The sequence below is a fragment of the Phocoena sinus genome, chromosome 3, assembly GCF_008692025.1.
Source record: "Phocoena sinus isolate mPhoSin1 chromosome 3, mPhoSin1.pri, whole genome shotgun sequence".
Classification (NCBI taxonomy): Eukaryota; Metazoa; Chordata; class Mammalia; order Artiodactyla; family Phocoenidae; genus Phocoena; species Phocoena sinus.
Genome location: NC_045765.1, coordinates 103027590 through 103054053, shown reverse-complemented (window position 1 = coordinate 103054053; position 26464 = coordinate 103027590).

Here is a 26464-nt window from a genome sequence, read left to right as displayed (position 1 = left end):
GTCATACAGTAGATAGCACTCTAAATTGCTATAATTATTAGCCAGAATATGTGCTAGATCAATGGACATGGAATCCTCTAGAAGATGAATGTAAGTAAGAATGGAAATACTGTCTTTCTGCTTTGGGTATGGTTTTAAGTTTCTCATGTTTAAGAATTAGTATAAATTACTAGCTGTACAACAGTTGGGTTAGAGATTATACATATTTTAAATTTTAATAACTATAGGCACTAACACAGATGTATGTAGGGGATGTTCACTGTGCTATGGTTTAAAACTGAAAAAAGTGGAATAATCCAAAGGTGTGAATAGAAAGGGTTGTTTGAATCATCTTGGGCAGAATTCAATGCTTTACATACCTGTTTTCTTCAAAATAAGTATTTTACAGAGGCTAGATATTAACTCCAAGGATATACTATTTTTAAAATATTTTGGCAACTCAGAATTGTAGAACACACTCTTAACTAGATTCCATTAAGGACAACAGTGAACCTTTGATGATGGATTGGAACTGTGATAAAACCAACTGTCATTCAGAGTCAAAATTGGCAAAAAGGAATAAAAGCGCATTCTAAGTAAGCCACTGGTTAAAATTTTATGATTTTTTCACACAATTTATAAACCGGCTCTGAGGAGAATTCTATTATAAATATAAAAGATTTGAACTAACATTGCCATAGGTTGCCTAGAACTAAAAAATATCTCACAAATAAATTACTAATGTGAAACAGTATGGTGTATCAGAAAGAGCACTACACTAAGAAAAGGTAAATCCAGATTTTATTTCCAACTCTGACAGCATATACCGGCATGAACATGGTATCTGAGATCCATTTTCCCTAACAGAACAATAGTCAATTCAATTCACCAGTTCCCAGTCCAGCTCCTCCTCACCAGAATTCCTTTTGTTGCAGATAACTGGACCACGCCCTGAAGGTTCTGGTTTAATTACTCTAAGGCAGGTGAGTCTCAGGAATTTGCTTTTTTTTTTTTTTTTTGTGGCCTCTCCCGTTGCGGAGCACAGGCTCCGGACGCGCAGGCCCAGCGGCCATGGCTCACGGGCCCAGCCACTCCGCGGCATGTGGGATCCTCCCGGACCAGGGCACGAACCCGCGTCCCCTGCATCGGCAGGTGGACTCTCAACCACTGCGCCACCAGGGAAGCCCGGAACTTGCATTTTTAATGTCCTATATGATGTTTTGTGGCAGCAAGTTTGTTGACAGGCATTTGGGGCTACTGGAATAAATCTTCAGGATTCTTTCCAGTTCTGAAGTCCTATGATTCTGTTAAGGCAATGAAGCAAAACTGAGATTCTTCATCACTTCTAATCAGTTTCTAATAATCATAGTTGCTGCTGATTAGAGTAAAAGGAGGATTTCTTTCAAATTAAGAAAGAATTATTGAAATAATGAAAATAAGAATCCTTAATATCAAGTAGTTAGTGCAAGTGGCAATGAATAAAAAAGCATTCCATTGTCCCCTGCTCTAAAATTCTTAAGAATATTGACAATTTTCCATTCCTTCCTTTAGGGAAGAAGAAGAAAAAAGGTGAACTTATTTGGAATTCTATGTACTTTGCCCTTTAGAACTAGATGGTGTTACTGAAAGCAATATGGATCCTAGCACATTACAATATATAAATATCAGACCTGAATATAAATGTGCAGTGCATCTTTGGCCTTTGGGATATTAAAATGCTCGATGAGCCACGAACACACATTAAGTTAAAAAAAAATAAAAGGTGGCCCCTCTAAGTTATGTTATGAACCCACCAGGAAAGAACAATGTCTTCTTTGACATCCTCTAGAGAACACTTTGCATACATTGAAGTTCAATAGCCATCCAATAAAAAAAAGTTCACAATATTTTTGATCATGAATTAAGTTATGCTGAAAACTAGTACTTCAGTACTATTTGATATTTGATAAGGAAGTAGACATAAATTTGATACTACACAGTATTTTACTCATGAACATATTCAAAAATCTTTCTGTATCTCTTGTAATTTGTAGTTTATGTAATTAACTCATTTAATCTGTAAAATGAGTTTTTAATCTTATTTTAACTGAAAGTTTATATAGTCAGTTCATGTATAAACTCATTTGGTCACTTACACATTTTTTTAAAAATCTATTCTTTTTCTTTTTTTTTTTTTTTATACAGAGCATCCCTGCTTCTTTTTTCTCTTTTCTTTAATCATCCCATATGTTTTTAACAAAGGTATTCCACCCCTTGCCTCACTGGTCATTCTTTTATATGGCCAAGAAGCATCTATGTCCCCAGCTCCCACTGCATCACTTTCAATACCATGACAGTGACTATTACATTTCCATCTCTCTTTCCCAAAGTAGTTTTATTATCTCCTACTACAGGCTTGTCTGCTTTGATCTCCAAGCCAGTCCCCATGGACACTTTTCCTTCCGCTGGTGTTGGGCTTCTCACAAGCTAGCATTTTATCATGTACAGCCTTATTTTCCCAGCTTCTTCATTCCTTTTATTCAAGGCTCACCTCCCTCAAGAAAACTTCCTCAACTTGGAAAAGCAAATGCAGTCACACCCATACCAGTCATTTCTCCCTTCAGCTAGTATAATAATGACATGAGATAAGACTAGGTTTATTATTACACTGAGAGCCTACTTTGCTTAAGACATCATCTGAATCTCAGGATATCAAGAGGTAAAACACAATCCTTGACAAAAAGTAGTTTAAAATCTATTTGTGGGAGAAAAGACAGGGAGGGATGACACTAACGCAAAGCATAAGCTAAGTCCAAATTAGTAGAATAGACAGGAATGTATAGGAGAGTCATAATTTATTCACAGCAACTCAGATATACTGCACTGTGTGTACACATACACACACACAGAAACATGACTTTCCTTTAGCTGGTTTCATGATGTTCTGGTGCTTCTGTTTTCACTCAGCAGCAAAACTGTTTAAAAATTAACTTGCCCATTTAATTTAACTCAGGTTTGTCTGATTTCACTCTAGGTGAAGGCTGTGCGGGGAGAGTTACTACACAGACGTATGTGCTCTTCTTCTCGTTTCTTTCCCCAGTGATATCTGGTCAAAGAAGTAGCTTTTGCAATCCCACGGCAGCAAGAAAGGGCTCAAGTTTTCTTGTGAATGTCACTGCTGGCTCTCTCGGATCTACAGCTGGGCTCATCACTTCTGGTTTGGGGGACTTGGCCTCTCTCCTGCTGCATCGACCAAGAGCAACACTGCTCTGGAGTGGGCAGGGCCTAACAATTGGGTCTAGAGAGCTGATCATCTTCCCCACTGACTGGGCACCCACTTTGATGACACAGCTGACACTCTGAGACTCAAAGTCCTCCTTCCATTCTCCCACTTTAAGTGCTTCCCCTGAGTTTTCTTGAGGTCCTTTCACCCAAGGGAATTCCTTCATAGGCACACTGACTCAGTATCAGATACCTTTTGCTTGTCCTACGGTGTCACAAAGGAAATTCTGGGTAGCAATTATGTCTTACACGGGCCCTGGACAGACAAGAGAGGGATAAAGGGGTAAGGAAAAGGAGAGAAAAGAGAGGGAGACTCACCAGGAAAAACTGCAAGGACTTTAGTTTGATTATTGTGGGGTTGGAAGGAGGAAGTTACAAATAAGACATGGCCACATCAAAAATAGTCCTGTATGCCTGGCTAAGGATTTTAGAATTTGTCCTGCATACAATGATTTTCAACAAGGAAGTACATCCACTACAGAAGCACAGGGGTAAACTGAAGCTCAGGCGTGGAAGCTATGGATTGTTAGTAGTGGGACTAAAGTGACAGGGACAGGGAGATCCCCTGCTCCAGCACAGGGTCAAGTCAGCTTTTCTCAACATTGCATCATCACTACCTGAAGCATAGTAAATATTTAAAAAAAAAACATTTTACTGAATAAATGGAATGAATAAATGATGGAAGTAAAACTTCACCAAAAGCCCTAAAGAGATTGCTCTTTAAAACATTCCGTGGAGGGGCTTCCCTGGTGGTGCAGTGGTTGAGAGTCCGCCTGCCAATGCAGGGGACACGGGTTCGTGCCCCGCTCTGGGAAGATCCCACATGCCGTGGAACGGCTGGGCCCGTGAGCCATGGCCGCTAGGCCTGCGCATCCGGAGCCTGTGCTCCGCAGCGGGAGAGGCCACAATGGTGAGAGCGCCCGTGGAAAACTGGGCTCAAGATTCAGAGAAATGGTGAACTTTGAGGGAATGTGAATACAGTAAGACTCATGTTAAAAACCTGTATAATTTCTAGGGTAAAAAAGTCACATCCTGTAATATTTCAGGGTTCTTGAATAAGGAGCTGTATGGTTGCAGCACTAAGGGCAAGAGGCTTTATCCCACTTACAGTTTAAATCTATTGGGAGACCCTTCAGATTGTTTGCTAGGTGTACCGTGTAACCAGCTGAAACCACTTCAGCATAGAGCCGCCTTGCTCAGAGATGGCAGCAGCAGCAAGCAGAACTTTCCAGAATGAGAGCATGCAGAGGAGTCCCTCTGCTGCCCATTAAGTCACGTTACTCTTAGTTTCATCTGTTTTCACGCCCAGGGATTCCAGGTTGAAACAACCTTATGAAACACTTCGGTTATTTTAGTAACACAATGCACTGGGCCATCTAATTTCATGTGAACCTATTTTGAGGCTTAATCATTAATTTTCAAATATTAAAAACATCTAATGAAAATGTATGTTGAGTCTGTGTCATCATATAATCATTGAGGTGTCTGAGTCATGACAGTGAAGGCTTATATTATAAACCCTCCCCCAAAATATGCAGAACCCTTTCTGCAACCGGGTGCCTGGTATTTTACATACATCACTTCATTGTCCTGACAGCCTACATAATAGCTATTATTAACTCCATTTTACAAGTAAGGAAACAGCCTCAGAAAGCTTAAATAACCTATCCAAAGTCCTTTTTAAAAAAAATCTGGGAAAGGGCTTCCCTGGTAGCTCAGTGGTTAAGAATCTACCTGCCAATGCTGGGGACACAGGTTTGAACCCTGGTCTGGGAAGATCCCACATGCCACGGAGCAACTAAGCCCATGCGCCACAACTACTGAGCCTGTGCTCTAGAGCCCACGAGCCACAACTACTGAGCCCGTGTGCCACAACTACTGAAGCCCACACCTAGAGCCCATGCTCCACAACAAGGGAATCCACCGCAATGAGAAGCCTGTGCACCACAACGAAGAGTAGCCCCCGCTCACCACAACTAGAGAAAGCCCGCGTGCAGCAACTAAGACCCAACACAGACAAAAATAAATAAAAATTTTTTAAAAATCTGGGAAAGCCTATCTCACTCCGAAGTCCTTGGCCCACCTGTAGCAGCCTTTAAGAAAAATCCAGGGTCACTGTTTTGGCAGGTCCTCTCTTTGGAGAAGTCTTTAAATGGCCCTTTCATACTTACTATTATGATCACTGTTGCTTTTCTGCTCTGAGCACCTATGCCCACTGTTCTGTTATACAGATGTGAAGATGAAATTGCTTCAGAAATAAGGAGATGCACAGAGGAATAGAATTGGAACGTGGCTTCTTTTTCTCGTGGCAGGAAAGCAAGAATTTGGGGATGCAGTATTGCATCTGAGTACTTTTTTTTAATGATTCAGCCGACTTCTGGTATTCTCTCCTCAGACCTGAAAGTCTGGTTCCAGTATCAAATGTTGAGTTTTTTTTTTTTTTTTTGGCGGTACGCGGGCCTCTCACTGTTGTGGCCTCTCCCGTTGCGGAGCACAGGCTCCGGACGCGCAGGCTCAGCGGCCATGGCTCATGGGCCCAGCCGCTCCGTGGCATGTGGGATCTTCCCGGACGGGGGCACGAACCCGTGTCCCCCGCATCGGCAGGCGGACTCTCAACCACTGTGCCACCAGGGAAGCCCCAAATGTTGAGATTTTTGTTGTTTGTCTTATCAGATCAAAGCGACTCACAAATACAGGTCAATCATCTACAACCTCTTTCAAGTTGTTGCTTTTGTTAAAGAAAACCAAGAAAACAAAACCACTGACTTGCAGAGGGTACACATAAACAAAATAGAATTAGATTTAAAGAAAGGAAAATGGGCTGACACAAAAAAAGTCACCCTTTTCAGAGTTGAGTCATAAACTTCACTAAATGTTCTCTACTGAGCTGAACTCCCTACAAAAGCTTTAAATATGTGGGGGCCAAAGGGCCACAAAATAAAATACACTGAGGGTCCTTTTGCTACTGAATCAAGTTCGGTTTGCCCTACACTCACCAAGCCAAAACGCTGAGACACAGATTTTCAGCAAAGAGAGGAGAAAGGGATTATTCGCAAAACACAAGCATCCTGGTAGAATGGTAACACTTACTTAGAGAAGAAAAAGATTTAAAAAAGTTTTGTTAGCAAATATACTTGGGAAATACTGTTACAGAACCAGGGTTGATTTTGTCCAACATGCAGCAAGGCACAATGCTGAGATGCGGAGGCTTGCAGCAAAGAGAGTTATTCGCATGACAGAGAAACAAGGAGGCAGAAAAAGAAAGCCGTAGATCTGCCTCCCCCAAGGCAAGGGCCTGGAGTATTTAGAGGATAACGAACTAAGCAGCAGGGCGGTCTGAGGCCTGGGGGCAAAGTGAGGGGCATCGGGTGTGGGGAAAGGTGATTGGAAAAATGTGCTGTAAACAGTAATCACTGCTCTGTGCAGGTGTAACTAAGCTCCAGGCCTCTGCACATTCAAAACATGGAGGCACTTAGCATGATCTGACGGTGGAGTTTTTGGCCCTGTGACGTCAAAAGGTCACCTAGCAGACACTGGCGCATGCCCAGTTGGAGGGTAGGTGGTCCTATCCAGTCTTAACCAGCTCAGCTTGAACTAGACACAGCTGACTCCAATTCCTGGAAAACAACTCATGCCATGTGCAGTTTGGAGGAAGCAGAAGTTCTTTTGTAGCAACAATTACAATGACCTTGATTAGCGAAGCTAGGTGAAATAGATTTGACTAGCGATTACCCATGGTTTCACATTACCCTTATAAATGTGCCCTCATCTTGGGACATTCCTATCTTAGAGACGGTATGTATCCATACGTGAAGGGGGGAAAAAAAAACAAAAAACAACAACAAGCTGGATGGCTAATTTATTGGAGAAGGAGAGAATCAGGGATAGACCAGAGAGCCTGACGTGTCTCTAGGACAGAAACAGACATCCATCAAGAACCAAAGTCCTCTCTCTCTCTGCTCCTCACCCTCTCCCCTTTCTCTGTTTCTTTTCCACATGAGCAACATAAAGTCATCACAGGCCTGACTTAAGTTCAGGAATCCCTTAGCCTCACTAGATTTGGCAAAATCCATTTCTACATACTGGAAAGAAGGAATCTGATTGGCCCAGGCCTTGTCCAATCATCTGCAGGTAGGTGGGCGGGGCCAGAACCAGCCACTCTGAGAAGGAGCATGATGGTCCGTCCGTCAAGCGTCCGAGCTCTCTCCCAAAGAGCCTGAGGGGCCCTTCCTCCTCCCGACAGGCAGAGTACATCAAGTTAATTTCCTTAGGAAGTGTATTCCGTTTACAATATGCTATAATTAATTTCCAATGCTCAGACTAGTTTTCTTGTCATGTAAGCAGTAACCACTACACAGCAAAAGGATTCATTTTGGCGTAGTTCTTCAAAGATACACAGAATTCTTCAATCCACTCCCACGACCACCACCACAAATCCACCATCCCCCCTTCCTCCCTTCCTGTCTGTCTCCTCCCCTGCAGCCTACAACAGAGATAACTGTAAACACAAAGAATATATCACTGGCCTGATAGCAAAGAGGGTAATAATACCTCCCTCTAGCTTTCTTCAAAAGGATATCGTTGCACAATGAATACACTACTGTTTATTGAGTACTTTGAGTTTCTTGGAAATAGTCACTGTATAAATACAAAGTACTATTACTGTTATCACCACGTTTAACATGTGGTTAACAGTGGAGAAGTTCTTTTGCAGTCCTAGCTGTAAACCATAGCTGTAAATTCTTCCCTTCTCTTTAAAGCTGTCCAGAGGCTTTGAACAATGATACTATAGTAACAATTCAAGTACATCACCGTGCCCAATGAATAACAGCACTCTTGATTATGGCACTTGTTCAACGTCACACTGACAAAAGTATGAAGTGTTAAAAAAAAATAGAGTTTCTGCCTACTATGATTTTTTTTCACTATTTAAAACACAGGCATCATCGGAGCTGAGTTGTTTTTTTTTAAGCTGGACTTTTTTTTTTATTACCTTTTCATCTATTCAGTTGCTGTTATATTTTTCATTCGACAAGTACTGTGCTTTTGTCTCACACTGGTGCTTGCTATCAGAGTGTTAACACTCAAGAGATCTGCTGTAGGATCTGCTAAGCATCTCCGCAATCAGCAAGCCGGGGGCTACCCTAGCACAAGACCTCTACCCAGGGTGGAAAAGGAGGAGGGTGGGAAAAAGGAGGGCAAGCACTGCTGAGAGTCACACACTGGGTCACAGCTGACAAGGAACAGCCAGGTGCTGCGAATATCTATCATGGAGCCGTTGGTAAATTGTAGGTGACTGGAGGCATACTTCACGGTGCTGTATCAGAGTTTATGTATTTTACTAACCTTATTTCATTGGGTTGAAGCTATACAGTTTTATGAGCCCCCCCCAATACTCTACTAGTTGGAAATAAATTCTTCCTCAGCTATATATCAGAGGATGACATTGCTGTTGGCCCATTTCTCTGAGCAAATGGGCCATTTCTCTGAGCCTCTATTTCTTCTTTTTCTTTCAGCCTCGGGATAGGGTGCAGAGGTGTGGAGGTGGGAGTGTTTCTGCATGATGTGCGGGAAGGAAACAGCTTGTAGTTCAAGGTGAGGGAGGCAGTGCAACCCAAAGGCCAGCTTTAGCCTCTTGTCCCATCCCTGTCTTGCAAATTGTTCAGTCCACTGGCGATTTGAATGGTTAGCACGATTGTCAGCTATCTCTCCACTCCAGCTTTTCTCTCTCCTGGGAGGAACTCTGGGACACAGACTTCGCAAACAGTAATAATAACTCTACTTTAGCTTTCACATTTTTGCAGTTGTTATTATGTCATCATGGTAAATGACCATAATTGACCCCCACAATGAAATGCTGCCAACATTCATATGAATAGCAACTGCAATCGTGCAGACTAGCAGTCATGTGCTTTGCAAGTAAAAATTGTGCTGAATAGCCGAAATCTCAGGTTCGTTTGGGGACCTGAGTATTTCTGAGTTATAATAGGAAATGATTTGTTTCTGAAACAGAAGAGTGCTGCATACAGAAACCTAAATAGCAGGTCAGGGTGGAGTAAGTATTAAAGGGAGATTTCCAGGATTTGCAGGAGCCCTTATGTCTTTGGGGGCTGATTTAGATACAGAGTGATGAGTCAGGAGACTCCACCTGAGCACGGAGATCTTGTAATTCTATTTCTCATCTAAAGGGCACACACAAAATACACACATATACACTCACACGCATGCAAAATTTAACCATCTCTACCATCACAGAGTTAGCATTCACCTTTTCTGACCTTCTCCAGAACTGGCATGCAGTAAGGATATAACAAAATAGTGAAGAAAGAAGTGACAATGCCAAAATACATATCAATTCTCTGACTGTAACTGTGTATTTCAATATTGTGCTTGGGATGCAATTCCAGCTAAATTAGCCTCAACAATTTTCAGCTGATTTGGTTGAGAAATCAAGATCATTTCAAGATGGTTGTTTAAATAAATGAATGAATGGGTGAATAAAGGAATGAAATCTCTCTATCTGATCCTATTTCTAAGGAACCTAGTCTATCACAGAATGCCTATGTTTTATTGGGCTTTTTTTTTTTTTTCCCTCAAGCTGGGCACCATGCCCTTAAATAAAACACGACCTAACACAGAAAGCAGGGACCTTGAAATTAGCTTTACATAGATTAATGCAATCTAAAGAAACCTTGCTGGTTCAACCGTTGTCAACCAGATCCAGTTAAAATTACTCACACAGGATTTTGAAACCTGTCCCAAAGTCTTCTCTTAATTCCTTCTTATGTTCCAGAAACAAACTTCTCTCCAGTTCTGCTCCTCTGCATAATGAGAACACCTTTAGGGAGAACAACCGGCAGCCTCACATCATTCTTGCTACAGAAACTAAGGAAGGTCATGAACTTTTCATTATAATCAGATAATAATAGAAATTATTCAACTATTCCTGTGATTCCCAAATTATAGGGAAATTGAGAAAGAACTTCGCCTGGACAGTTTCTAGCATTTTAGATCAACTGTTTACAAGAGTAAGTTTCCTGTGGCTTCCTGCGGCACGAAGAGTTATCTCCCCAGGATGACCTAGGACAACCACAGGAAAAATACAGTTGCCTTTGGACCATTTCCACCTTTTAAAAGATTCTCCTATCCTCTAGTTCCCCTATCGATCAGTGACTTCATTTGCTCAGTGGCCCCTCAGAGGGGGTCAAATCTACATGGTGTCCACGACTCCTCCCCACCAACCCACGACAAGCAGATTTTCTCCCTTACTCCTGTCTCTCTCTCAACTCAATCAAAATGTCCCCATTACACTACTGTGGCAAGGCTAGATATTACCAGAAAACTTATTTACCAGAAAGCTTTTATGCACTGGGCTGTGAAAAGCTGTAACTCTCCTAATAAATATTTTCAATTTTAAAAAGGAGTTTATTAACCCAAATGAATCTCTTATTTTTTAAAAGGATAGAGATATTTTGTTCAGGGAAGACTTGTCTACAAGACTCTCCTGAGTCTGCTCTGGCATGCTAAAAATCAGCAACTTGATAACCTATTTCTGAAAAGTTCCCTGACTTCAATTTGAATTTCAAAGTTCAAATTCAAGCATCTTAACGTTCTTAGTTTTACTCTAAGATGAGTTAAAAGCAAACAGAATAAAGGCAGAGGCATATAACTTTTCTAAATTGCATTTATTGTTTGTCCCTTTTTCTTCCTATTCTTACCAGAACAGAAAGGAATGACTGAAGGGCAAATAGTCACTCCCTGGTTGGAGGCTGACTTACTGTTGGCCAAGCAAGGACTGGATCATCTCTAGCTGGACTGGTCAGTCACTGTGGGCAATAGAGTTGCTCCTCGTGGAATTTGCAAGTGGAGAAAAGTATGTGAAATTTTTCTTGCTTGTGTTGAATTTTTTGAAGCTCGTGCATTCCATTATTAACTCAGTGTGGTGTTGTTTTGACCAGGGAACTGTTAGCCACAAGCCTGGACTACCAGCCTCTGTGGTCACATCTCATTCCAGTGGGAAGGAGGCTTCTCTTTCTCTTCACTTGGCCACGGACTATCCCATCTACCTCCTCTGTGTTCTGAGTCTCCTTCCCTGACCAGTGATTCTTATTTAATAGCTAGGCCACTACACTAGTCAAATGTGCAAAGAAAGTTAAGCTTTCATTTTGTGTTTAAAAGATGGTCATTAACCCAAATGGCTATTGTATGTTTTAAATGTGTGGTCATTTTCTATAATTGAGTTCATCTTATTTCTTAAACACCTACTTACGAGTTATATGTGTGAGAAATAGTATCTCTTACTATCTTACAGTTTCATATCTTTCATTTCAAGGTGGTCTATTTGGGGGTACATGCTTAGTCTTTCAAAGTTGTTCTCTTGCCCCTGAGTTACCCCAGGGTAGCACTAGGGTATATGGGAGGTGGGTTGTGTTCCTTTGTGGGGTTGGGGAAGCGGGGGAAAGTTACGGACTTGCAGTCACAGTCCCATGTGTTGTACTCTGGATCTGGGAAGAATTTGGGTAAAAGTGGCTAAATCTCCTGAGACATCGTGTTCCCGTGGCTGATATTCATGGTCCTATCAATTTGCTTCTCATCTCAAATACCCTATACTTTGTAACCTCTTCTTTCGTGTCCCACACCTCTGGCTGGTTCAGTGATCATCTCAGCCTCTCCCTCTCCTCACCAAGGCTTATGGATACTTCTGGGTCATTTGCACAATATGTGCAGCCATGAGGAACCTGGAGTGTTATCTCATGTCTATTTAAATAAACATGTCTTCTACTATGCTTGTGGTTGAAAATGGTTCCAGGATAAATGTTTGGCTTCTCCTAAAGGCTTGTATCCTCCCCCTGGCCAGTTCTAAGAAAACAGGCCACTAGCACAGATATACTAAGATTCTTTCATTTCTCTCTGGATGTTTCTACCTCCCCAGCTTCATTCAATGCTACTCCCCAAGTCTGACCTGGAGTGGGAACTCCTGATACCCGTGCCTGGTGGCATGCTTAAACTTCTCTCTCTCATAGTCTTTCCAATTCCCCTTGAGTTGGAAGGGCTGGATTTTCACCATGTAGTAGGATCTTCCTTTATATTACATTCATGGCACATGATAAAACTGGGAGCTCAGTGAATTTAGAAAATCTTTTGTTTTCCTTCCAAGACTTCTCTGGCTTCTAAGATTGTTTTCAAACTAGGTGCTCAAAAGTTCTACTCTGGGAAAGAAAAGCTCAATGTCGGCTCTTTATTTCTCTTTACAGTCTGCCTATTTCATGCCTAATGTTTCCAGATAAAAATGAGTGTTTCTGGATGACTAGAAAGTCCTGTACATGAAAAAGCACAAGAAGAAAAGTGCAATGGTATTTTTTTTTATTGGCGTGTAGTTGCTTTACAATGTTATGTTAGTTTCTACTGTGTAGCAAAGTGAATCAGCTATACATATACATATATCTCCTCTTTTTTGATTTCCTTCCCATTTAGGTCACTGCAGAGCATTGAATAGAGGTCCCTGTGCTATACAGTAGGTTCTCACTAGTTATCTATTTTATACATAGTATCAATAGTGTATATATGTCAATTCTCATCTCCCAGTTCATCCCACCCACCCCCTTCCCCCTTGGTATCCATAGGTTTGTTCTCTACGTCTGTGTCTCTATTTCTGCTCTGCAAATAAGATCATCTATACCATTTTTTTTAGATTCCACATATGTGCATTAGTATACAATATTTGTTTTTCTCTTTCTGACTTCACTGTGTATGACAGTCTCTAGGTCCATCCACGTCTCTACAAATGACCCAGTTTCATCCCTTTTAATGGCTGGGTAATATTCCATTGTATATATGTACCAAATCTCCTTTATCCATTCCTCTGTTGATGGACATTTAGGTTGCTTCCATGTCCTGGCTGTTGTAAATAGTGCTGCAGTGAACATTGGGGTGCATGTGTCTCTTTGAATTATGGTTTTCTCTGGGTATATGCCCAGGAGTGGGATTGGTGGCTCATAGTATTATTTCTGTTACATATGCTTAACATGTCTAACTGATGCTTGCTCTGCCATCTTCTTAGGTGGCTTTCAGAGAAGATACTCTCACGAAATGCTATGATGAATGAGAATTTTCCCCTAAACCTCTCTCAGTCACAGTTCCTGACCCAAGTCTTAGATGATTGTTAGAGAGTCAGAGGATAACTTGATGCCTTTGCCTTGTCACCAGACTGGGAGCTCCTCAAAATGCTGGGAATATCTTGTTCTTCTTAAATCCTCAAAATCTAACATAAACATTAGCCATCAGTTGAAATTGATCCAATTTTATTAAGTACTTCTGAAAACCGAAGTGAATGTTCTCCCTAACCTGATAATTTAGATAATTATCATTTCTATAGTATTTCAAAAAATATTTGTATTTCTCTATATGTACTGGACCATCTCATTTAAACCCATAAATTTAATACACTTGACACACCAATGATGCTATCTCCAGCCCAGATCTCTTTCTTGAACTCCAGACTGTATATACAATTGGCTACTTAACCTCTTAACATGATTGTCTAAGACTGGACAACTGGACAGCTGACTTTCCCCTTCACTCCTGCTCCTGCCACAGCCTTCCCCAGCTCTCCTCCTACCTTTTCAGCTTAGAAGCTGTATAATCATCCTTGAGTCCTCTTTCTCACACCCAAAATCCAATCCATCAGAAAATCCTGTCTCTTTATCTTCAAATAATATTCAAAATCCACTCACCCGAATTTAATTACATCTCCACCGCTGTCATCTTTGTCTAAGGTACCGTCATCTCTCACCTGGATTATTGTCATTGCCTCCTAACTAGTCTTCTTGCTTTCAATCAAGTAGTCTATTTGCAAAAGAGCAATAGATCATATCCCTTACTTGAAGAAAAAAAGCCTCTATCAAGGTGCTTAAAAGGTCCGAAATGAGCTGGCCTCTTGCTACTTCTCTGACTTTCTTACTATTCTGCCTCCTGCTTGCTCTTCTCCAGTCTTACTGGCCCCTTGATAATAACCAGCAAGCATGGTGCCACCTCAGGGACTTTGCACTTACTGTTCCCTTGGCCTGGAATGACCTTCCCTTAGATACCCAAATGGCCACTCCCTCTCCTCCTTCAGGTCTCTGCTTAAATGTCTACCAGTGAGACCTTGCCTGACCACTCTAAAATAACACACTGTCCCCGGCACTCCCTATTCCCCTTTCCTGATGTATCATTTTTCCATAGCACTTACAATTATCAAAATATTATACCTTTCCATAATTGCTTATTAGATGTTTTCCTTTTCTAGAAAAGAATCTACATTAGGGCAAAAATATTTTTAGCTTTTTTATTCACAACTGTATCTCCAGCACCTAGAACAATATTTGACACATGGTAAGCGCTCAATGAGGATTTTTTGGGTGGACGGAAGGATGGATGGATGGATCAATAGATGAATGGGTAGATGGATACAAAGATGTATAGAAAGAAGGAAAGCTTTCCAGATGGGACCAAAGCAATATGGAACACTAATTTCATTGTTTTGTACCAGCAGAGTTTATTGGCATTTGTAAGGTATTTCTGGAGTTATTCTGAACTAGAGAGGGAATATTTTAAATGAACTTGTATCTCTATATTCATTTCTTTGTTGCATATTTATTAACTGCCAAACCTTGAAGGTTCAGCAATAAACAAGATAGACATGGTCCTTGCCATTAAGGAACTTACATTTGGAAATATATTCCAAGATTAGAAATATCTCCCAAGGTATTACAAGATATTAACAGAGTTAATAGTGTTTTAAAATATTACTACACTTTTCCTCTTTTGCATTTTCATATACAGGATACAAAATCTTGGAAGCAGTGAGCATAGTTAGGAGGTAATGGCAAGAATCCAGGTGAGAGATGATGGTACCTTGGACCAAGATGACAGTGATGGAGATGTAATTAAATTCGGGTGAGTGGATTTTGAATATTATTTGAAGATAGCCCAGATTTCTGATGGATTGGATTTGAGGTGTGAGAAAGAAGAATCAAGGATGATTACATGGTTTCTAAGCTGAAAAGGTAGGAGGAGAGCTGGGAAGACTGTGGCAGGAGCAGGAGTGAAACAAGAAGGTCAGTTGTCTGGACTTGGACAATGCTTTGGACCTTCCAAAGTCAGGATAAGACACAAATTGGTCCCTTGATTTAACAGCCCAGATACATTTTCAGCAAGTCTCCAGAAAATGGGAATTGATATAATAATATTGGTAATGACAGAAATAGCCATAGATTGTTTATTATGTGCCAGGCACTATTCTAGTCACTTAAGCAAGTTCCCAGCTAGAAACAACATATCCTTTGGCTATGGGTATGACCATCACTAGGTTGGAGTCAATGGGATGTAAGTGAAAATGATATGTATATAAATTCTGAATTGTCTCCAACTTGAAGACAAGCTGCTTTACCTGGACTTTGGCTCTTATTTCCATGAGTAGGACTTTTATGAGCCAGCAACCCAGACTTCAACTTTGTAATCAATGGTGGGGCTACAAGATGAAAGGAATTCAAATTCCTAAAAGTTTGTGGAGCACAGCTACCTGCTGTTCTAAATTGGCCCGTTACGTTAGAGATAAATAAGCTTCTCTTTGAGATTGTTGGATCTCCTTTTTTTCTAGGAGTATAGCATTTACTTAATTAATATGCAGTTTTCTGAGTTGAAATGATTGTAGCATTAACCAGGCACACGTAGAATTTTATTTTTATATTCTTTTTTACAATTATAAAAGAGCAAATTTCTTTATTGCATCTGGGCAGCTGTTTGCCAATCAGATTGTTGCTCTTCCTTCCTTCCTGGACTCCCACCCAAGCTGGAAGAAAAGTGATATTCAAGGCGATATGTGCACAGTAGATGACACATGACGTACGTATTCGATACATTCCAATTATTATCACTATCGGGCACTGTTTTCACCACTCAATTTCTAGACCAAAGCCACATTTCCCCATTTTTCCATTAATTCTCAGTCTCTCACTCCGACCATAAAAAGTGGATACAGTTTGCTCTTATAGCATTCACCAATAAAGGATATTTTGATTCATTAGACGCAGCTTTCTTTCTTTGCTCCTCTGTGCTATGTTGCAAAGAACAACCTTGTAATGAGTTGCTCCCACTTCACTACCAAAAATAAAGTCTTTAAAATTAAATACTTTCATTTCAACTGTGATAATGCCAAATTTGGCACAAATGATTACCAATTCAACCTCAAAGTCTCCCCAAAACATTGGATTCAAGAGTGCCTAAAATTCAGGGCAACATTCTCCTGGGGAAAGCATTCATATAGTAGAAAAGACCCTAACAATCAGGGATCTAGATGCCACCTTTCCCATCTCTACTGCTATCACCACACCCTACGGTCAGCACTCGGTCCTTCCGTGTCTTTCCATAGCTCTTATTGTTAGCATCGTTCATTTGAAAACTCAGCATGTGATTATCATTATAGTTATTTATCTTTTTGAATGCAGGTTCTGTCTCTACATTTTGCTTGTAAGACAGGCACGGCGGCATATAATCTGATGTAGTCCCAGCCTCTAGCACAGCCGCTGCAGGGACAGAGTGTGCTCAGTAAGAGTGGACTGGTGATGCTATGTGCAAACACTGTTCTCATGGAGCCCAGTGTTTCCAGGAAGCAGGGCTGGGAAGGGACACTTTCTCCACTAAACACAAATACACACACGTGCACACACACAGACACATACATATATAAATTATTTAGTGATTACTAAAGGTTAAGGAGGCCCACAATTGTGTTTGTTTGTTTGTTTGTTTTTCTGATGAGCCAGTGTTTAAGCTTATGCTGCTCCCCTCAGGACACCTCTTGAACTGTAGTTCTTAGCTTAATAGGCAGTACTTGAATCTGATTATCTCAAGAACAGAAGATCAGAGGACTGATATCTAATAACTGATAAGTATGGGCAGTATTTTACAAGAGTATTAGCATAGATAAAGTTCTCATTTCTATCTTTGTTCAGGTGGAAAATATTTGAAAGCTCCTTTTCCCATGTACTTTGCTGATTCGTAATTATCAGGTTTACTAATGTTTAGTTATTTTTGTTTACTTTGTAAAAGTTTACTTTATGGTTTTAACTCTGTGAATAATATAGAGAATGATATTAACACAATATATCTCAAAGTCTGGAAGGGGAATGTACCAAGATGACATTCCTAACAGATGTCAGTTTTATGTAAATACCATTGTAGAGGCAGAAGTCAGGATAATTCAGGCAAAATAAAAATAAGTCTGCAATTAAAAATCCATCTGAAAGTCACTTTTTCCTTTTACTGTAGTTGTTCGGAACAGTCTTTAATTTCATAATTCATCAGAAAGTCAATCTAGGAAAATGGTTAAAGAAATAGGCTGTGGACCTGCCTGGATTTGAATCCCAGGTCTCTCACTCACTAGCTGTTAAAACTAGAGCACATCATTTCTCTGCACTTCTATTTCTTCCACTGGCAAAACTGGAGGGGAAGAGCGTCTATCTCACAGGGTAGTTCTGAGGATTGGGTGAATGAACGCATACAAAACACGGAGCACACGGCCTGATGCATGGTAAACAAAGGATATTGGCTATTATTTGGGGATGACAAGTATTCTAGATAAATCAAGTGTTGAAATCTCCATTTGACTTTTCACTTTCTGATGCGAGAATGTCAACCAACATTTTTATCCTATTTGAAGATTTAATTCCCTCTTGTCATCTCCAAGGGAGTTTCACTTTAAGAAGAAAATAACCTCAGTAAGTAAAAACGCAGTGGAAGATAGGGAAAAAATCTTCTGTGATTCTTCTTTTTCCAAAGATTTTTAAAATTATTCATGATTATATTTGCATTGCCTTGCCTACATCTTTAGTCTTTAGGAGGACTGAAACAAGGGATAACCCTAGGGTTAATAGTAAAACAGAAAAATGGCCCTGTGTCTCATCAAAGTGTTTTCTCCCCCTCATTAGGGGTCTATCCTGGGTCCTATTGCCACTGTCTCAGAGGTCATCCAAGCTTGAAGAATGCCCACTAAGATGTTAATCTGCTGTGATTTCTTCAACTGTAGTTTCATTTAGTAGAAGACACTAGAAGGAAAAATGCTGGGCTGGTTTAGTGGGGATCTACTGTTTCATCCACCCATCACATACCATGCTTCTTTCTTATGACAACTGCCTTCTCCCCTAGGCCACCCACTATGTCCTCTAAGATCCTGCCTTCTGATCCAGGAGCTGGCATTTGTCCTTGGCTAGGCCAATATTCCATCCTTGAGATTTTCAAACTTGGGACAGAGAGAGGCAGAGTAGTTCCTCTTCTGGATTAAAGACGTAAGATATTAAACTTGGGAAGCGTTGGTGGCCACATTTTACATCACATGGAGAGAGCTAGCCTACCAGAAGAAAGGGGAATGACACTGATACATACAGACCAGAGACATAAAGAGCCTGGGAAACATTAGAGATGCTGATTCCACAAGACTTATTTTGAAGGGTGGTAAGGAAGGGATGCCAAGCAGTTTTCCTGCCCTTCCCACAGCTGTTTTTAGCTCTTCTTTGGAGTCCAGAAGATACCTCCATGCTGCCCTTCAGAATCCTCCTGACCTAATTTCTTTTGCCAGCCACACTGTGGCTACTGGTTCAATGCAGGTTTCTATCAACTTCTTGAAGCTGCATTTCAACAGCATCTCACAGAGGCTAAAACTCTACTTCTCGTTTCCTACTTGGGAACTTGTGTGACGCCACAGCGTGGGAATCTGCTCCCTATTCCTATATGCACAATATGGAAGTCCAAGGGACTCGGTGCTCGTGGAGCCACCATTGACCAGTGGAAGTCAATGGATAAATGCTGTCTCCTTTTGTCCCCAGGTGTATTTCATGAGGGTCTCAGAGAGGCTGAGTACCAGTCACCCAATCCCCTGGTGCAATTAGGGTGGCCAACTTTAATAACTGTTCCTTGAATTCGCTTTCCTCCTTCCTTGTTTCTCTCCCTCAGGCCCCAATACCCCTGTTCCCTAACATCATATTCCCAGATAAATTCTAAGGAATCCTTTGTGTCAGGCCCTGCTTTTGAGGGACCCAGGCTAAGACAGCCAGGATTCTTTCAGCAAATTTCCTTCGGGTTAGATTTCAGTCATAACTAATTGGAATGAGTTTAAAAAAGACTTGATTTCTAGTCACAGTTAAATAGCTAACACACTAACTGTGACTTTGGACACATTGAATGGTCTGTACCTCGGTTTATGCATCTATAAAATGGTAGAATTGGGCTCACTTCTAAGATTCCTTTCATCTCTAAGATTCTATGATTTGAAGAAAAGGCTTCATGTCTCAGAGAAATGAATCTCTAGTGGTGGCAATGCAGACACGGGGACAGTCAGTTCCTCCTGTGTTTCTGGTCCCCCAGTATTTACGTTCCTGCAACACCATGTCAGAACAAGCCCTTGATTTTCATGTGGCCCCTAATCTAGGACATCAGGGAGGAATTGGTGATGGTGGTTACATGTGGGAGCGGAGTTTATAAATTATTTCCCCAGTCTATCTGAATCTCTCAAGCTGCTCCAAGAGAATCTTTGGATTATTCTTGGTATAATATTCATTATATTCTCATGAAAAAAAATTCTATGAGAAGTTCTTGGAAGTCTCTTTCATCAGTGAAACCCTGAGTCTCATAGGATTCTGGAACATTCCTGCAGCTTCTCTTGGTTTCAAGATTCTCAAACTTGAGATTTGGACTTCAGTGCATTTCTGTCTTCCTCTACACCATACGTCAGACTCTTTCCCTGGGGCCTTCAGTTAATCAAGTGCACACATTCCCTGGTGACTCCTGGCTAGGTATTCAAGGCACCTCTGTCATCTTTTTTTTTTTTTTTGCGGTACGCGGGCCTCTCACAGCCGCGGCCTCTCCTGTTGCGGAACACAGGCTCTGGACACGCAGGCTCAGCGGCCATGGCTCACGGGCCCAGCCACTCCGCGGCATGTGGGATCTTCCCGGACCGGGGCACGAACCCGCGCCCCCTGCATCGGCAGGCGGACTCTCAACCACTGCGCCACCAGGGAAGCCCCACCTCTGTCATCTTTAAAACTCTGTACTGACAAACAGTGAGAATTGAGACAGCAAAATCACAGCAAGGAGCTGCAGTGAGGCAGTGGAGGGCACATTTAGCTCCACCTACTGCACGTGGTCAGAGGAAAGGGGAGACACAGGAACGTTTAACAGTAGGACAGAGAGAATGACTTCAGAGTAAACAGTGTCTAGATGATCCACATGTCTGGACAGCAATGAATCCCAGACGTGTTGTCTGATCCACCTAAGATCAGAGAGGTTTATAAAATCCTGCTCACTTAGTGGCATTGAGAAGGCAGTGATTTGTGGCAAAAATTTTTTGTGGACCTCATTTTATTAAAAGTATACTACATTACCAAGTTTTGCATGAATTTGTACAGTAGAAAATAAAAACAGAAATGACCAGGGCATTTTAAGTGCTGCCGAGAAATGTGTTTGCTTTAGAAACTAATCACAAAAATAGAGACAAAGACATGTTTTGCAAAGCATCTGTCAGCTCTGAATTTTTTAAAAAACGGCTTTGGGATTTAGAAGAAGATCAAAGGAAAATGCAGTCGAAGCTGCTGCTATACATGGCCCATGCTCGCTTTCCCAATAGGCAAACTGGTCACAGGTCTCAACAGAGGAAGGAGGTAGGGAACAAAATCAGAAAGAGGCAGGTTCCTCTTTGGTGAATGTATCCAGAACTTTGCAAACTGGAAAACATCTAGAAGGAAACTTTTTTCATTTCCACATCACTTTAAGTGGTATCCTTTTGAAAACTAAGCTTTTATTTTGAACTGTATATGAACATGGGGGTAGGGCCAGGGTCTCCACTAGTGGCTTCTGTGAGGCCCTTCCCAGGGCCAATAAGGAATCCCAATGGACATAGTGAAATCTCTGAACTGGAGACAAGATGGGATCAAAGTGGCTCGAACCCAACCCCATACCCAATTCTGCCCAAGCTAGCATTGCCTCGAAAAACAAGCGAGGGCCTCACTTTCTAAAACGTTACTTTTTAGTGTTTCTGCTCCTTCCTTTCTTCCTCCCTTCCTTCCATCCTCCCTCCCTCCCATCCTCCCTCCCTCCCTCTCTGTATTTCTCTCTCTCTTTTTCTTTCTTTCTTTTTTAATCGTGGTAAGAACATTTAACATGACTTCCACCCTCTGACATTTTAAGTGTGTAATATAGCGTTGTTAACTATAGGCACAAGGTGGTACAGCAAATCTCTAGAATTTACTTATCTTGCATAACAAACTTCATGCCCATTGCACGGCAACTCCCTACTACATTTTCTTTTTTTTTTAATGTTTTTTATTGGGGTATAGTTGCTTTACAATGTTGTGTTAGTTTCTGCTCAGATGGCCAAGAGGCACATGAAAAGATGCTCAACATCACTAATTATTAGAGAAATGCCAATCAAAACTACAATGAGGTATCACCTCACACCAGTCAGAATGGCCATCTTCAAAAAAATCTACAAACAAGAAATGCTGGAGAGGGTGTGGAGAAAAGGGAACCGTCTTGCACTGTTGGTGGGAATGTAAATTGATATAGCCACTATGGAGAACAGTATGGAGGTTCCTTAAAAAACTAAAAATAGGGCTTCCCTGGTGGCGCAGTGGCTGAGAGTCCGCCTGCCGATGCAGGGGACGTGGGTTCGTGCCCCAGTCCGGGAAGATCCCACATGCTGCGGAGCGGCTGGGCCCGTGAGCATGGCCGCTGAGCCTGCGCGTCTGGAGCCTGTGCTCCGCAACGGGAGAGGCCACAGCAATGAGATGCCCGCGTACTGCAAAAAAACCCCCCACAAAAACCTAAAAATAGAACTACCATATGATCCAGCAATCCCACTCCTGGGCATATACCTAGAGGAAATACATTACATTTTGATAGTTTACAGTAGGTGGTAAAAACTGAGAGTCGTTTCCTACTGAAATATTTTCTGAGATTATGGGACCAAAAAAAGTTTCTATATCTAAAAACAACTGAGGACTTGATCATTCCTTGCCGTAATATTCATAGCCATAAAAACTAAAAATTAACCAATTATGGGAACTTGATGACTCAATACATTTTTTTTTTACCATTTGCCTCTATTACCATATTCCCACACAAAAATTTTTCAAGTAATCTCTTCCCTTTATGGAAACAACTGGTGGATTGTATCCTGAGATACATCCTAAGGCCTTCCTCTTTTCCTATAGAACACTAGGCATTTCCCCTCAGGAGAAAGAATGCTGGGGCTGGTGTATCCAATCCAGGATGACTAATCCTGCACTCTTTTACTGCTGACTTTAGTTCCCAAGAAATCCTTTTATGTGTTGGTTTGGAGAAACTCTGACTGTCTCACTCCTCTTGGTGATTGCTCTCTTGACTTCCTGTTGAGTTACACATTGGCTATAAATTGCCCCACACCAGAAAGGGGATCTTTTAAAACAGGAATTTTCCTTTAAGTTAGTGAAATAATTACAGGAAATGGGTAAAAGGTATTAATAACATTTCAGAGGAGTTTACATCATGTACTCTGCAAAACAAATGGTCATTCCAAAGGCCAAAAGATTGAGTACTAAAATTCCAATGGCATTCTGGTATGGAACTAAATCCTCTGAGAAACAAGGGGACTGGCTTACTCTACAGCCCACAAAATTTATCACACTCCAGGGTGTAAAGCAAGGCAAAGAACTTTATTTTCCGGGTTATGTATTTCGGTAAATATGTCTCTGTCCCTAAAAGGATATTAGTTTTAAAGGCGCTGAACACTTTAAGTTCCCGAAGACTCTGACATTTCGAGGTGACTGCAACTTGCCCACACAGGCAGAACAAAATCTCTATTTTCCATAGAATTTTAAATCTGTTACTTCATCTTACATTAACAGCACTTGTAATAACATTTATAAAGTGAACATATAGATGTTACAATACTAAAGAGACTCGTGTCTCTCATTTCCTTTTCTTTCTTATTGGGCAGAGCAGGGGATTTAAAGAAGTAAGAAATGAGGTGCCTCTTGAAAGAAATTTGATTAAAATAAGCCTTGGGATTCTGTTTATTTTATAGGCTTCCCCCCACCCCACCCCTTGCTTCACTGTCAATTCAGAAACTTGGCTGTGAGGAAAAGGTTGTTAAACATTAAAGAATCCATCCGGATTTTTTGAAAGCCCCTGCTGTCATGGTTCAGCCACTCAATTTGAATCTTGTCTGATATGATTCCTGAGAAGCCAGGCGAGAGGTGGCTGGAGAGAAGTGACCAAGCAGTTCAGCCGTTCTCAGCTCCGCTAGAGAACCAAAGCGAACAGCAGCAGGACTCCTCTCCTGCCATTCAGAATTGAGGTGGGACCACCTGGGGTTTCCAGTTTTAGAATATAACTCTTTGGGCAATTAGAAAATCTCTGAGCATCCATCTCCCCTGGCATTTAGGAAAATTAATAATATTAAGCATTTCTAAAATAAGAAGTGGGTTATAAGATAGGCCAATGTACCACTAGCATAATTTGCTCCGTTACCTTTTCCCCAAAGGAGCCTCATCAAGGTACAGTCCTACAGCATTAATGCTTCTGAGCTCATAGCCCTAGAATATCTATTTCCCACAGATTCAAGACAATGAAACTTCATTATCATGCCCCCTTATTTAACTCCAATGCCCAGGACAATGATTTGTTTTAATGTCCCAGTCTAAACCTCCTGCAGCAATATTTTTTCAGGTAATAGCTTCCATTCATAATGCTAACAGCTCTTGAATTCTCCAGTCAATTTGGCTGTTAGGAGCCTCTCTTTTCTTTGACTTCCTAAGTTTTACACCTTGCCATATGCAGTCCAAACTAAATTTTTAAAAAAAAGCACAAATTTTACACGTGGCGTTTGGGATGATTAGATAATTCTGAAATCAACCGGAGATTTGTTCCCAAGGTACATATATTTCTTCTGAGTTTTCCATAAACAAGAATGAAAGAACATTTTTAAAGTTCCCAAAAATTTCAGTAAAATTCTTATCAACGATTAATAAGATTTTCAGTTCCTGGAAAGAAAGTTACTTATTTATCATTTCAAAACCCTTAAGCTTCTCAACCAGCTTCCTTTACAACCTGAAATTTATAGAAGACAAAGCCTAAAATCCTTTCCTGGTCTAGATCAGATAACCTTATATGTGCTTAATTTGTGCTATATAACAGCATAGTAAAATAGAATGACTTTGAGGTACAAAGTTAGAATGACCGACCTGGTTTTAATTCTCAAATCATTACTTACAAGCTCTTTGTCCTTGGGACATTTTTCTCATCTGAAAAATGGGGTAACAATATTACCTAACTCACAATGTTGCTGTAAAGATTAAAGATTTTAACAGGCATTTTTAGTTGTATCTCTGGAATTCATTTATCATTTCCCCCTGGCCAATGCATTAATTTCCATGTAGGGCCTTTGTGATTCCAGGCAAGATGATCCTACCCTCTGGCATGCAATCTAAACTAAGCAATCAACATACCTACCCTCTGGTCACAGAGATAGTTTCATGATGTTCTGAACCAGGGTGAATCTCAGGACTGTTGTTGAATATGTCACTACAAATAAACTGTTTTTCCAGCTAGACAAGAAACAGAAAATACGTAGCTTTGAGTACTTTGGACAAGCATCTTAGGACCACGTGGGAACCAACAGAAGGGTTGAATGGTCAAGCTCATCATCACCTGATGCCAACCCAACGTCTGGACTGTCTGGTTACATAACCCAATAACTCCCCCTTGTTTAAGTGCGTTTGAGGAAGGTTTACTACTACTACTACTACTACTATTAACCTATATTGTAAACATATGGGAAACGATTAAATGTGACTTTGTGTTGCTCCTCTGGTCCCTGTACATAGTATTTAGTGGGTGAACATCCTCCCCCCACAGCACTGTGTGAAGACTCCAGAAGCCCCCCTGGTTGCTCTGCTCACACTCAGGCAATAGAAAACTCTACGGTCGTTCTGAGTCATAAAACAGAGTGTCACTTGAGAAATGTAGAGTCTCAAACGAGAGGAAAACGATCAAGAGAATGAGTGGAATGGCTCTTACTTGGCTGCTGGGTGGTAAAGTAGTGTTCTGTCCTTCTGCTCTTTTGGGCCAATCATATGTATTAATAGAAAGCGGACACATCTGTGAGTTCTTCATCAGGCCCCACTGGCCCTCCCTGGCCACAGTGTTCATGTCCACGAAAGGCATGTTTCCTTGGGCTCACCTTTCTCTATTCCTCATCAGCTTCTGTTTCCCTGACCATCCACACCACAGAGCTTTCTCGGTCAGTATTCCATCACCCTGTGACAGGAGCCTGATTGACCCTATTCGAAATAACTTTTTAAATGTTATAAAATCACCCACAAATATGCAAAAGTTGTAAAACTATTAACTCATATTTGAAAACATTCGTTTGCCACCGGTTTTTAATTTTATTTTTTTAAATCATGAAGAGAGTTAAACATCAGTGCACGTCTAAATGGCCTGAAAATTAAGGAGAAAAAAAACAAAAAAAAAAGATTAAGGGAACAGGTAACTAAAACTAAAAACATCAAACTGCTTCAAGACCCACGGAATGTGGCAAATCTGCTCCCATGGTTCACCCAAATTAGCAGTACATGAAAAAACTGATAGCTGGGAATATTCATTTTTAACCAGATTGAAGTTTCAATTTGCTTTTGATGAAATCCCCTGGCACAACCTGTGAGATGGCTATGTGTTCCTAGGTCCTCCACCTATGCCCTCCCCACTTCACAAAGCTCCTGCTGTAGCTGTACCCTCCCTAGAGACATTCCTTCCTCTGGACCACTACTTATACAAGTAGCTATGGAAGCCCCGGTTATTCCCCAAAACGTATGGTGCTGCTTACACGCAAACTTTCAGCAAAGTACTGTTATCATTCTATCTCAAATTTCTCCAGTCCAACAGCTAAAATTTTCAACTGCCAAAATCAATACTGCTTTGATTCTACTTGGGTATCAGGTTATTTCTGAAGTGTATTTTAAATTTTTTCCTTAGGTACCATGACCTTCTTCTGGACACCAAAATGTGGCATCTTGGCTCACATCTATTTTCATCATGTAGCTTGGTGGATGTTAGCTGCGGACCCAGAACCTAAAACATCCATGGTGATAGGAACATAAAACCTACCAGCTCCCTTATTTCTCTGGTCCTATTGTGGTACAGAAACAGAAGT